This window comes from Triticum urartu, chromosome 7A (assembly GCF_056163025.1).
Source record: "Triticum urartu cultivar PI428250 chromosome 7A, HENAU_Tu73, whole genome shotgun sequence".
Taxonomy (NCBI): Eukaryota; Viridiplantae; Streptophyta; class Magnoliopsida; order Poales; family Poaceae; genus Triticum; species Triticum urartu.
Genome location: NC_141879.1, coordinates 50816106 through 50828975, shown reverse-complemented (window position 1 = coordinate 50828975; position 12870 = coordinate 50816106).

Here is a 12870-nt window from a genome sequence, read left to right as displayed (position 1 = left end):
GTTTCATGTAGGTTTTGGAATTTTTTGAAGTTGTACGGTTCACCAGACACTTCAATGAAATACCCTCAGTTTCTTTCAAATCAGCGAGTTGGATCGAAGGTGTGCATTTGAACCTGTGAAATTATTATTTTGTTTTTTGGTCTCTCATCAGTTTTTTTATTCTTAGATTGAAGAGATCCTATGGAATTCTGCAACATCCGAATTTGATGGTGTATATTATTTTTCGGAGAGAGGTGATCGACTAATTGATCTGGATGCGTTCCATCAAAAGCTTATCCAGGTTGGGTGTTCAGTCCTGTTCATATTGGGTTTTGAGATTATTATGTTCCTCAAGTTGCTTCTTTTGATGTTCAGACACGATTAAGAAAATGCTTATAGATAGAATAATACCAGTAGTGTTTGTTTATGACCCCACGCTACTGGTATGTGTTAGCAGCAGCGCTTGTTACCTAGCCCCACGCTACTGCTAAGTGTAACACACCACACCCCTTGGTCAATAAATATTAGCAGCGCTGGTCGTCCAACCGGAGCTACTGTTAGTTTTGGATCTATAGCGCCTGTTTAGATAAGCGCGCTACTGCTATCTTTTCTATGTATAACATTTTACCAGTAGCGTGTTTCTCTAGACCGCGCTATAGGTAGTGCAACACTAGCCGTAGATATTTTGCAAACCGCCATAGCAGTAGCGTGTTTTGGCTCCCCTCGCTACTGCTATGGTCGCCAGCCACCTACCACCTTTCCCCTCCTTCCTCCCCTTTCTTCTTCCTCTCCCCCTTCCTTTCTCCCCCTTTCCTTGCACCTTGCTTGTTCTAATGCTCCCCCTCCACCACCCCTTCATTAGAGCCCTCCCTTCTTCTCTTCTTTGCCCTTCCACCACCACCCCCTCCATTAATGCCTCCCTCCCCCTCATCTTTGCCCTCCCACACCCCCTTCCATTTATGTCTTCCCTCTTCTCCTCTCTCCCTCTCCTCCCACTCTCTGACTAGCTCTCTCTCTCCCTAGGGACCTTTCTTCTTAATTACCTAGTAGCTCTATATATATATATAGATACACACACACACACAATATACCGAATTGTGTGTGGCATAATTTGAGTTGCCTACATTGTGTATTTGATGAAATAATGTGGGTGACATGAGTTGCCTATGTTTTGCCGAAATGTCGATTCAATTCTGTTTTCGGCGAACTTCGGGCAAACTCAATATGTCCTATGTTTAGGGAAGGTCATGCTGAATTTTTGTATGAATTTGATCCATGCATGCATATATACGTGGTTATAATATTTGCTCTGCGCACAGGTGATCATGAAGTTCAATGGAAGGATGGTGGAAAGATAGTGGCAATCCGCTGTGGACGACATGTATGAAAAAAGACTGAAGGATGTTTTATGTCCGTGTCGAAAATGCAAAGGAATAGTCAGGCTCGACCCCTTTGAGGGTGGCACATTCAAGGTGCACCTGCTCATGCATGGTTTCATGCACGGCCATACTCGGTGGATAAGTGAAGATGATGATGATGAGGATGTCAACGGGGCAGGAAATAACGACATGGGGCCACCAGACGAAGAGATGACCGATTAAGTGCCCGAAGAGGAAGATGGCCTCGGAAATGTCGATGGCGAAGAGGCGGTTCAAGGCGGAGAAGACGCGGACACACCGCCGTCTTCGTCGCTACTAAGTTCATCCATGCGGGACCCGCATGTTCGAGACCTGCTTCGCAAGAAGACGACTAGCGACAGAGCTGCTTCTAGAGAGGAGGCCAAACTGGCGTGTAGGATCGAAAGTATGTCTAGAGGGGGGTGATTAGACTACTTGACCAAATAAAAATCTATTATTTTCCCAATTTTAGTCTTTTGCAGATTTTAGCTATCTTAGCACAAGTCAAGCAATCTTAACACAATTCAAGCAAGCATGCAAAGAGTCTATGAGCAGCGGAAAGTAAAGCATGCAACTTGCAAAAATGTAAAGGGAAGGGTTTGGAGAATTCAAACGCAATTGGAGACACGGATGTTTTTGTCGTGGTTCCGATAGGTAGTGCTATCGTACATCCACGTTGATGGAGACTTCAACCCACAGAGGGTAACGGTTGCGCGAGTCCACGGAGGGCTCCACCCACGAAGGGTCCACGAAGAAGCAACCTTGTCTATCCCATCATGGTCATCGCCCACGAAGGACTTTCCTCACTAGCGGTAGATCTTCATGAAGTAGGCGATCTCCTTGCCCTTACAAACTCCTTGGTTCAACTCCACAATCTTTGTCGGAGGCTCCCAAGTGACACCTAGCCAATCTAGGAGACACCACTCTCCAAGAAGTAACAAATGGTGTGTTGATGATGAACTCCTTGCTCTTGTGCTTCAAATGATAGTCTCCCCAACACTCAACTCTCTCTCACAGGATTTGGATTTGGTGGAAAGAAGATTTGAGTGGAAAGCAACTTGGGGAAGGCTAGAGATCAAGATTCATATGGTAGGAATGGAATATCTTGGCCTCAACACATGAGTAGGTGGTTCTCTCTCAGAAAATGTGTATTGGAAGTGTATGTATGTTCTGATGGCTCTCTCCACGAATGAAGAGTGGGTGGAGGGGTATATATAGCCTCCACACAAAAACTAACTATTACACACAATTTACCAATCTCAGTGAGACCGAATTGAGAAACTCGGTCGGACCGATTTAGCAAACCTAGTGACCGTTAGGATTTTCGGTGGGACTGAGATGCAACTCAGTAGGACCGATATGGTTAGGGTTAGGGCATAACGTAATCTCGGTGTGACCGATTACACAAACTCGGTGCAACCGATTTTGGTAATAAGCTAACCAGAGAGTTGGTCAGGTAAACTCGGTGGGACCGATCGCTCATTTCAGTGAGACCGAAACGTTACGAAGGGAAAACAGAGAGTTTACATTGCAATCTCGGTGGGACCGATCGCTCATCTCGGTAGGACCGAAACTGTCAGGACCCCGATTCCAAGTCACATCGATCTAGCCGGTAACACCTCATATCACTTTGCGGCCTCACGCACGGTATTCCCACGGGTGTCGCCTTACCATGGCCCGGGACCATTTGCGCCTTTTGGCTCACGTATATGATAGTGTCGCTAGCATCCACATGACAGAGAACCCGGGCCGACATGGCTAGTCGTGAACCCAAAGCGGCACAGGCCTATGGAGACAGGCATACATGAATCACATCGAGCATGTCGGTCATCAGCGAGTGATTCCGGGCTGTAGCACTGGGCTAACAGGACTCCGGGGAACCCGGGCTGTAGCAGGCTAGGCAGGACTTCGGATATCACCGTGTGACATTTCCCTGAAGGGACAGACATAGGAACGAAGTGAAACACATGCCGGCCAGTCAAGTGTCCTGAGCAGTAGTGCTGGGCCAGCAGGACTCCGGTGAATCGGGCTGTAGCGGACTACTATGGCTCATGGAAGCACAAGACTAAATTTCCCCATAAGAGAGGCTGCCAAGGATAAACAACTAGATTGTCGGATCCCACACATACCAAGCATTTCAATCATACACGGAATATGCTCGATATGAGTAAATACAACATGGCATCACAACATAACTCTACGACTCAAGTATTTATTCATTAGGCTCCGAGGAGCCAGAAATACAAACATGGGTCTCATGACCCAACATTCAGAGCATACAAGTCAAACACATGCGGAAGCTTAACATGTCTGAGTACAGACATCTACAAATGGAAAAGACTAAGAAGCCTGACTATCTACCAGATCCTGCCGAGGGTACAAGATCGTAGCTGAGGTGTCAAGCTAAACATCGAAGTCCACACGGAACTACTAGCGAGACTGAAGCCTCTCTGCGAAAACATAAATTAAGAAACATGAGTACAATTGTACTCAGCAAGACTTACATTAGAACTAACTACATATGCATCGGTATCAACAAAGGGGGTGGTGGAGTTTAACTGCAGCAAGCCAACTTTGACTCGGTGGCTAACCTGAACTACGACTGCAAGCAACTCTTTTGGGGTGGCGCACACGAGTCCACATATTCACCATTCAATACACCACTATGGATCCGCTCCCGTCTCCCTACGAGAAGCCCATCCATAGCACTCATGCTTATCTTGCGAGTTTTAGGGTATCCACTTTCACTTGTCTATGAACTATGCAAGGGGTCCGAGTTTCCATATCCGAGGAATCCGGCTATTCGAATAGATAATGATAACCCTGTAGGGGTGTACTTCTTCACACACGCTCCCACCACTTACCACCATATACACGTCATGTATCTCGGCAACCTTCAAGCAGAAGCCTGGCGAGGGTGTCGGCCACGGCCTACCTAAACACTTAAGTCTCTGGTCTAGGTTTATCGCCTATCCAGGTTCCATCCGCAGGGAGTCCGCCCGAGGTTTCCACATACGGCCCCGAACAATGTGAACAGGGTTCCCGAGACACCAAACGGGCACCCGGTACACCGTGCCACGGTGTATCTACCGCAACATAGCCCACCCCTAGGGTCAGTGCTACGCACGGCCGCCAACACATAACCTACAAACACCAGAAACTAGTTGCAACTCCTGGACAGAGTACTAGGGTGATTAAGAAGCCGAGAGGGTCAATTAAGGATCCAATTGAGTGGTAGTAGCTGTTCATGGATCACAGACACAGAACTCAGTTCCTGAGGATGGTTTCAATGAGACAGCCCACCATGTACTCCTACATGGCCTCTCACCGCTACCTTTACCAAATCGTGTTCACACACTTAGCTCTCAACGGTAGGACATGTTCATCACCATTCCAATTCATTCCCGATGAATCAGACCTGACGCAACTCTAAGCAATAGCAGGCATGACAAGCAAACATGAATGAGTAGGCACATCAGGGCTCAAACAACTCCTACTCATGCTAGTGGGTTTCATCTATTTACTGTGGCAATGATAGGTCATGCAAAGGAAAGGGGTTCAACTACCGCAGCATGTAATAGTTGAATCGTTGTTGTCCTAATGCAGTAAAAGAGAGCAGGAGCGAGAGAGTGGGTTTGTATCGGAATGAACAAGGGGTTTTTTGCTTGCCTGGCACTTCTGAAGATATCATTGGGTCTTCATCAGTGTCAACGATCACAGCGTCGGTACAACGTCTATCGAGAGGGGACAACCACCGGCAATAGAGAAGGAACACAATCAATGCAGTGCACAACATGATGCATGATAATGACATGGCAATATGTTGTTGATTGAGCTAATGCAACTAGCAACACAATTAAATGAAGTTGGTTTGAATACAAGATTCAAATTCAAACACCATATATGATTAGTTAAATGCCATTTATTTGTTTTGTCCAAAACAGAGGACAAACATTGTAAAAACATGCATGAAAAAGCCATAAACAGATTCCTTGAATTTTTTTGATAATTTTTCATATATAATTTATTTCATTCTGAGTTATAGATTATTTTCTATGATTTTTAGAAGTTTTGGCTATTTTCTGGAATTTCCTGTAAAAGAATAAATCCAGTAAATGCTTTATTGTGTCAGTAGTGCGTCAGCGTGACGTCAGTTGGTCAACAGGAGCTGGTCCGGGTCAAACCTGACCAGTGGGGTCCACTGGTCAGTGACTCAATTAACTAACAGGGTTAAATAGGATTAACTAACCAAATTAACAGGCATTGGGCCCACTGTCAGTGTCAGAAGTGGGGTAATTAGTCCTAAACTAAATGAGTCAGGGGTGGGGCCCTCATGTATTGACCCCAGGGAGGTCAAACCCCGGGTCGAGCGGGTCAAACTCACCGGCGTTGAGTCACCGGCGAGGTCAGCGGCGACAAGGGGCTTCGGAGAACCCCTCTGGTGCACCGTTCGGCACACGTTTGGGCTCTCCGGGATGCTAGCGAAGCGGCGCATCGAACGGCGATGGGCTCCAGGCCTGGGGTGGCCGGGAACACCGACGGCGAGCAGTGCAGCGGCGGCCGGAGCTCGGGCTCGCTCGGGTTAGGTGCTACGGCGCGCAAACGCGCGAACTAAAGCTCGGGGGCTGCTCTACGTGAGGCTCCTAATGCGTTGCACACCGGCGCATGACCAAATGGTCACCGGAGTGTCACCGGTGTCGAGCTCGTGTGGCGGAGCGGCTCGGCTACGGTAGAGGAGGCGGCTGGAGGGTGCGTCCGAGCGCGGGGAGCAGGGGAGAAGATGGCGGAGCTCACAGCGGGGTCAGAGGCGGTCTCAGCGAACTCAGGGAGGCGGAGACGGCGACAATTCGACGGCGGCGATCCTCGGTGGCCGAGGAGGGGAAAAGCGGCGGGGGTGGCGCTTCGGGGCCCTTCCGGTAGCTTGGCTCGGTGAGTAGGTAGGGAACGAGGTGGAGGAGCTCGGGGATAGCTCGGGGAGGCTCGGGGAACACGGTGGACGCGGTGACGGCAAGCGGCAGCGACGGTCTCGCTCAGCCGTGCGCGTGAGAGAGAGCAAAGGAGGGGGAGGGGGTCCAGAGCGAGAGGGGGGAAGGGGGAGAGTGAGAGAGGTCCGGGGGGGTGTCGTGGCGTCTCCCAGAGGCGTCCAGGCGTCGAGGGAGTGCGGCAAGCAGGAGGTGGCCGGAGCGCGTGGCCGCGCGCACGGGGCACACGCCCGGCGTCCTTCTGTCGCGAGGAAGACGACAGGGGGGGAAGGCTAGTGGGCTGGGCTGGCCAGCTGGGCCAGCCAGGTGGACTTTGGTGGGTGCCAGGTAAGAGGCCCAGGTGTTGTTCTCTCTCTCTCTGCTGATTCTGCTTTTCTATTTTTTTATTCTGTTTTGGTTTAGTAAAATACTAAACCATTTAATAAAATCCTGGAAATAATTAGGGGTGCTGTCTGAGTTATTCTAATGACAAAACTTCCAGCATTTTTGGAGCACTTAAAATATATATATATAGCATTTAAATAGCTCCAAATCAAATATGTTTGAATTAATTCAAAGCCCAAAGATGTCCTGCAAAAATGTAAACCATTTTTGGTAGATGCTTCCACCTCAATCCAAAAATGTTGAACATTTTTAGAGGGCATTTTGAGTGCAATGGAAAAGATTTTATTTTGACCCTAGTTGGATTCATTTGGTGCTAGGGTTTAAGCATCCCCATTTCAAGATTAATTGAAAATGAAAATGATGCATGGATGCAATGCCACTAATTACAAAAATTTCTAGGGCTGTGACAACTCACCCCCACTAAACAAGAATCTTGTCCCGAGATTCAAGACGTGAGGTAAGAAGACAGAGGGGGCACAAGACCAACACAATCTTCACGATCCAGGTTGCACCTCTTAGGGTTGTTGATTCGTTGCATACGTTGACTCTGACATCCTTGCTTTTGAGATCTTCATCCACGCGATGACGAGAAGAAAAGAAACTCTTGAAGAATCGATCTTCTTGAAGATCGAGCAACCGACGATCAACTCACAGAACGAGACATAGCGACATATGTCGACATGAGACACGATACACACATCAAGAATGATGGAAATGAGCATATGAGAAGGTTTAAGTAAGTAGCGGAATTCCCACACCTAGGAGGGTGGTGAACGGTGTCAACGTAGCGAGGGGTTGGGTTGCCATGATACCATAGCGAGACATCGTAAGGAAGGTGACTCCCAAAAATATTCCCTTAAGTGGCAAAAAGAATTACTTTTGATTCAGAGATCATTGAAACTCTTTATACCAGTCTAAGGCAAATCACAACAATCGCTTAGAGGAGTACGAAGGGATGGCATACCCAGAATAGAATGGATGATGTGAACTACCTTGTTGAAGGCAACGCAATGGATGATTTTTGCTTATCATCGGAAATGGATGGAACCCATGGTAGTACCACTGTTGAAGATGATCCTGACCAGGAATTACCGGGAAGGTAGTCCAAGATAGAATGGCACAATGGCGGTGCAAGCTGGGAACAAAATGCAAATGTGGGAATGATTCTAGTAACTGGGGATAAACTCAACAGTAGAGAGTGATTCCACTGTTTGAATGGTTCTAGCATAATCGAGGGAACCGAGAGCACAATGACCCCTGAGGAACAACTTCTAGAATAAGTTGCACTAAATCCTCATGGAGACGATGGGCAAATAGCTCAATCAAGATTCTACAATGATAGATCTTCCGGCTAGGTGTGTCGGCCAGAACAACAACCTTGTCGGGCCTACATCATAAATCTTGGAATAGCTCCAACCATCATATCTGCATGAGATTCAGATCTGGTTGGTAACGGGATATTTCAGACAACATGTCCGGAAAGAAAGTTTGCAACACAAACCGACGTGACGATGTTGCAAGATTCTCGGGAATTAAACTACGATAGTAAACTCCAAAACATGAGCTGGTTCTGCTACATATATGTGAACACGTTGTCCAAGACAAGCATGACCATGTAGAAGTCTTACAACAAAATACTACCGAGTTCAGGTGGGGAACCATCATTGAGGATATCGAGGTCCTTGTGCATGAACTAGTATTCGCACAACAACCCATTTTCCTTGAACAAATCAATCAGTGGCTTGGTGTGCTAGGGAATACATATGGAGTGGAGGTAATTAATCTACCAAACCATAGAATACTTCGCATGTATGCATGACTGATTTGGGATGATTCCAGGGGAAACATAAAAAACCTTCCTCAAATTCATGGCGGCAACTTACACCTAGTGCACGTGAACTTGGAGAAGGTCACTTCTTTCATCCAAGCATAAGCTTCATGAACGGAACACGAAGGCATTGCTTACAAGGTTTTCAACACTAGGTTGATGTTCAGTCATGAATCATGGGGGAGACAAAATGTTGCTGATGGGCTCAACAACAACTCATCAGAATTTCCATATCACTGGACTTCCACCATCATGTGAACACGGTGCTAACATTGGTCAGACCAAAGATGTAATGGTGTATGCTCGAGGGATCAAACACGAGTAAGACAACATTACAAACATCATTGGTTCTGATTTGACTTGACGATAGCCCATACTCAAGTCAAAGTTTTGACAAGACAATAGATCCAACAACTAATCACGAGGACCAATTGGTGAAGATATCATCTTTCTTCAACACACGCACAAACACAAAGATATCCCTTAACATGAACTAAGTCAGACAAGCTTTTATCTTCCAACTCTCCAAGTTGTTGTTAAGCTTAACCAACTAGCTCAGGGGTATCCAACACAGATTCTTGGAGAATGGGTGGTTGGAGGAAAACCAACATGATCACGAACTCAACATAGTGGTCAGGTGACAACCAGGTAATACTTCCGAGAAGATAATCGGAACATCACGAACCACTAATATGATACTAAGCTCAAGATCAATCTTGCTTTTCAGGGCAAGACGATATGATCGATAGAGCAAGGGTTTGGCAAAATCCTAACTTGTTGATCGAAGAGTGCACCAGGAAATAAGGACTAGGTAGCACAATCTATCTTAGAATGATGATTCAATAACCAACACGCTAAGAATGAGAATATTGTCCATTAACTACCAAGCAATGGAGTTGCTAGGAGTATTGATTTCACACATCACGACTCACTTGCCGGCATTCCGGTTACAATAACATGGGAACCGAGGAATGAACAATGATGGCAAGAAGTATCATTGCATCAAGAATTCATAAGAGAAGGTGCAATTCTCACGACGCTCCTGACATAAAGTGGGTAATACTTCAGGGTAGAACAGAACCAAAAGCTGGGTTGCATTTTGATCTGCGGAATACAATTGCTTTGATCCAATCCTGGATATGGATGAGGTACTGGAGTTTGTTTCTCCTGGTCATTCTGAAATATAACGGCTTGACGAACCACAAGAATACTAGGCATCGATGAACATGAATGCATACATACTCCTCACTATCAATTGATAGACGAAGATCGGAATATAACGGAAGGGGGACAACTCAAAGGTACATATAACTTTCTGAGTTGTGGATGCATAGATTAGTATGTCGAACGAGTTCAACATATTTCTTCCGGATAACACATGCAGAAAGGTAGGGTTGGCAGAGTCACAACATAGAATGAAGAACTCATCAGGAGCACTCTGTCGTGACCTTTTGGTTCAAAAGAACTCCTGCCAAGAATGGCTCGTGATAATTGGAAGAAGGATGTACCACGAACCTCGAGGACTATCACAAAGGTTACTAATATCCTAAAGGAACTAGCAACACTATCAACATGAGGTAAGTAGGGTGAATCTCGGGTTCAAGAACCCATGAATAGAGTACCTACTACTACATGGCATCACGGGATGCTTTCGAGAATAATGGCCAGAATCACACACTGGGGATAAAAACATGGCTAGATCACTAGGTGACTCCCTAAAACACCTAGGCCATAAAAATAGCTCCAACATATATGTTGAGGCAATAGAGTACCTCAACTCATCGATTAGTGTGGTTGAACTGGCCCAAAGGGACATCGGGAATGAAAAGAAGGGATTTGCAACGGCATCAGACTGTTTAGAGACCTGGGATGACTCGGACAGCATAACGGCTGTAAATGCTCAAAATTATTTGAGACATCCTGCAAAAATGGTGGCATAACCACTCAACAACAAAATGTCAAGGTTCTGAGATCAACTGTCAACATACGGAAGTAGTAGGAACAGAACTGAGGCTTGAAACTATCAATTCTATAAGTCTATGGATTAGTAGCACGTCATCCTGATAGATAGATGAGAAGGCCTAATTCTTAATCCCCGTAGAAAAGAAGAGGTTGACTCAGATCAGAAGGGCATAGGGTAAAGGAGTAAAAAGAGCCTTACGTTCCCTCCCACAATCAATTCCCCTACATATAACTAAAGCATTTCTAGACTCAACTTCGACCAGTTAGCTTGGTAAACCTACAGGCAGTCAGGCTCTGATACCAACGCTGCCAGGACCCCGATTCCAAGTCACATCGATCTAGCCGGTAACACCTCATATCACTTTGCGGCCTCACACACGGTATTCCCACGGGTGTCGCCTTACCATGGCCCGGGACCGTTTGCGCCTTTTGGCTCACGTATATGATAGTGTCGCTAGCATCCACATGACAGAGAACCCGGGCCGACATGGCTAGTCATGAACCCAAATGGGCACAGGCCTATGGAGACAGGCATACATGAATCACATCGAGCATGTCGGTCATCAGCGAGTGATTCCGGGCTGTAGCACTGGGCTAACAGGACTCCGGGGAACCCGGGCTGTAGCAGGCTAGGCAGGACTTCGGATGTCACCGCGTGACATTTCCCCGAAGGGACAGACATAGGAACGAAGTGAAACACATGCCGGCCAGTCAAGTGTCCTGAGCAGTAGTGCTGGGCCAGCAGGACTACGGTGAACCGGGCTGTAGCGGACTACTATGGCTCATGGAAGCACAAGACTAAATTTCCCCATAAGAGAGGCTGCCAAGGATAAACAACTAGATTGTCGGATCCCACACATACCAAGCATTTCAATCATACACGCAATATGCTCGATATGAGTAAATACAACATGGCATCACAACATAACTCTACGACTCAAGTATTTATTCATTAGGCTCCGAGGAGCCAGAAATACAAACATGGGTCTCATGACCCAACATTCAGAGCATACAAGTCAAACACATGCGGAAGCTTAACATGTCTGAGTACAGACATCTACAAATGGAAAAAGACTAAGATGCCTGACTATCTACCAGATCCTGCCGAGGGCACAAGATCGTAGCTGAGGTATCAAGCTAAACGTCGAATTCCACGCGGAACTACTAGCGAGACTGAGGCCTCTCTGCAAAAACATAAATTAAGCAAACGTGAGTACAATTGTACTCAGCAAGACTTACATCAAAACTAACTACATATGCATCGGTATCAACAAAGGGGGTGGTGGAGTTTAACTGCAGCAAGCCAGCTTTGACTCGGTGGCTAACCTGAACTACGACTGCAAGCAACTCTTTTGGGGTGGCGCACACGAGTCCACATATTCACCATTCAATACACCACTATGGATCCGCTCCCGTCTCCCTACGAGAAGCCCATCCATAGCACTCACGCTTATCTTGAGAGTTTTAGGGTATCCACTTTCACTTGTCTATGAACTATGCAAGGGGTCCGAGTTTCCATATCCGGGGAATCCGGCTATTCGAATAGATAATGATAACCCTGCAGGGGTGTACTTCTTCATACACGCTCCCACCACTTACCACCATATACACATCATGTATCTCGGCAACCTTCAAGCGGAAGCCTGGCGAGGGTGTCGGCCACGGCCTACCTAAACACTTAAGTATCTAGTCCAGGTTTATCGCCTATCCAGGTTCCATCCATAGGGAGTACGGCCGAGGTTTCCACATACGGCCCCGAACGATGTGAACAGGGTTCCCGAGACACCAAACGGGCGCCCGGTACACCGTGCCACGGTATATCTACCACAACATAGCCCACCCCTAGGGTCAGCGCTACGCACGGCCGCCAACACATAACCTACAAACACCAGAAACTAGTTGCAACTCCTGGACAGAGTACTAGGGTGATTAAGAAGCCGAGAGGGTCAATTAAGGATCCCAATGAGTGGTAGTAGCTGTTCATGGATCACAGACACAGAACTCAGTTCCTGAGGACGGTTTCAATGAGACAACCCACCATGTACTCCTACATGGCCTCTCACCGCTACCTTTACCAAATCGTGTTCACACACTTAGCTCTCAGCGGTAGGACATGTTCATCACCATTCCAATTCATTCCCGATGAATCAAACCTGACGCAACTCTAAGCAATAGCAGGCATGACAAGCAAACATGAATGAGTAGGCACATCAGGGCTCAAACAACTCCTACTCATGCTAGTGGGTTTCATTTATTTACTGTGGCAATGACAGGTCATGCAAAGGAAAGGGGTTCAACTACCGCAGCATGTAACAGTTGAATCGTTGTTGTCCTAATG